Source organism: Magnolia sinica, chromosome 17, assembly GCF_029962835.1.
Source record: "Magnolia sinica isolate HGM2019 chromosome 17, MsV1, whole genome shotgun sequence".
Taxonomy (NCBI): domain Eukaryota; kingdom Viridiplantae; phylum Streptophyta; class Magnoliopsida; order Magnoliales; family Magnoliaceae; genus Magnolia; species Magnolia sinica.
The window spans coordinates 55209964-55212155 of record NC_080589.1 but is presented as its reverse complement, the minus strand read 5'-3'; positions in this window follow the sequence as shown (position 1 = coordinate 55212155).

Sequence of the window (2192 nt, the reverse complement as noted above, 5' to 3'; positions counted from 1 at the left end):
ATTGAAATCCTTTGATCAATCGAAAATTTCTAATCGATTAAATCAAACATACTCAAAACTGTCCAACAAACAATTAAAAAGTTAAATATTTTATCAATTAATTGAATCGAATGTGTTAAAAATTTTCCGGCGAATTTTCTCAAAATTCCTGAGTTCTTTTGATCGATTGACTTCCGATTGAGTTTAATCAGAGGCCTCTCGATTGATCGAACATATTCATCGATTGACCAAAAATTCTTCTGATTTTTCACTTGATTTCACAACATAGGTTCGATAACTTTCCATTTAAAGAACTCGTTTTCTTTAATCTCCCTTGCTTGAGTTCTTCATTCCTTTAATTGTTTTGCTCTTCATTTCTTTTAAGTTTAAATTTTACTCTGTTAGCTCAAATTCTCCTGGATTTCTTTTATCCACTTGCACATAAAAAATTTAATAATCTCTCTTAGTGCTCCTTGAATACCTTTCCTTGAGTTTTCATACTAATGCGATGACCCACGATGACATCCTTATTCATTACCACTGATCGTGACATATCGGTTTAAACAGTTTGCCCCAGCCTAAGAGCCAGTGTTAGAATGAGTCATAAATAGTTTAATGACTTAGGTCCACTTAACTAATTTGAGCTTATTTGTATAAGGTCACAAATCAAGCATTCCATGGCCTAAGCTCGATGAAACATTTAGGCCAGGACAACATTCATCCATGAGACTTGCGTCAGGGCTACGATGAGGTCGCCTGCAGCATTCAGATGAGTGGTGGTGTACGGTTTGTTCACGAAAATGGATCTGGTCAAAAAGGGTTACCAAAGGCTGAAGTGAACACGTGTTTATAACTTTGCAAAGTAACCACATGATGACTCGACCACGAGTGCGCACGTACGCACACAACAAGTGGCACGTGCCGGCAAGATTCAGGCCGCTCATCTAGTCGCATGTACGTTTACAAAAGAGGAAGATAGCATGGGTAAATCATAAATGGTAACCAACCGTCCACATACAATTGTACGTCTCTGATCCAGGTAGCCTTTTGCAATACAAGATCATCAGCGATGCCCGTCTGATTTTCTCATGGAGAGAATGAATGTCTCACAAATTGCCACGTTGGCACGTACGGCCTAACAGGAGCTAATTAACTGTCACCGGTTCACAGCTCAGTAGGTGTTACCCTTACCATGTGGGGCCCACCTTAATGAATTTATTGATATCCCAGCAACCATCCAATTAATTTAGTCCTATCCAAGCATCCATCCATTTTTTTCGACTCATTTAATCACGTTATCCAAAAACTTAAGTAGATCCAAGTTTCCGTGGACCACACCACTGGAAAAACTAGTGAATAACCATTAAAAGCTCATCGTAGGCTACAAAAGTTTTGAATCAATATATTTTTTGTATTTTCACTTCATCAAGTTTTAGTTGACCTTATCAACGGGTTGGATGGAAAATAAGCATTACGGATCCACTTATGGTGGGCCTTGGGAAGTTTTTAATGGTGAGTGTTCAATCATCACTGTTTCTTTTGGTGTGGTCCATTTGATATTTGGATATACTTAATTTTGGAGAATATGTCATAAAATGCGCTTTAAAAAGGGGTTGACGGAATGGATATACTATATATGATCAATGTGGGCCATACGGTAAGGGTAACACCCATTAAGCCGTTACCCGGTAACACCTCATCCGCGCCTCATTCTAACCTCACACCAGCCGCCCTATCTCGGTTTTGGACACGTGCAGGTGCTAACGCCTTATTTTCCAAACCAGAAGAAAAGAAAAATTCCGATATTATGACAGTGCATGAGAGTTGATGCTCTGTCGTTAAATACATTCATCGGTGGAAGGTAAAAAGCTCAAATGAAACCGTCCATCTTATAAATCTCACTTTCGATTGCTTCTAATTGGAAATTTTCATTGATTTTATTATACAATTAGCAAATTAGTGAATATTTAATGGACGGTTGAAATAAAAACAGTCACCAGCCCTAATTCTGTGAACAAATTACGAATCATCGAAGTTGGTGGGATGACTTATCTGATGTTGCTTCGGACATTTGGTGGTGATTGGTTTGATTTCCAAGCGCCTGAGTATCAACCATCACACCTTGCCAGAGTATCAAATAACTTCTCCAGGAACACCACGTAGCTTCACGTCTATATAACCAGAGATCCCGTCCTGACGATGAACCCTCTCTC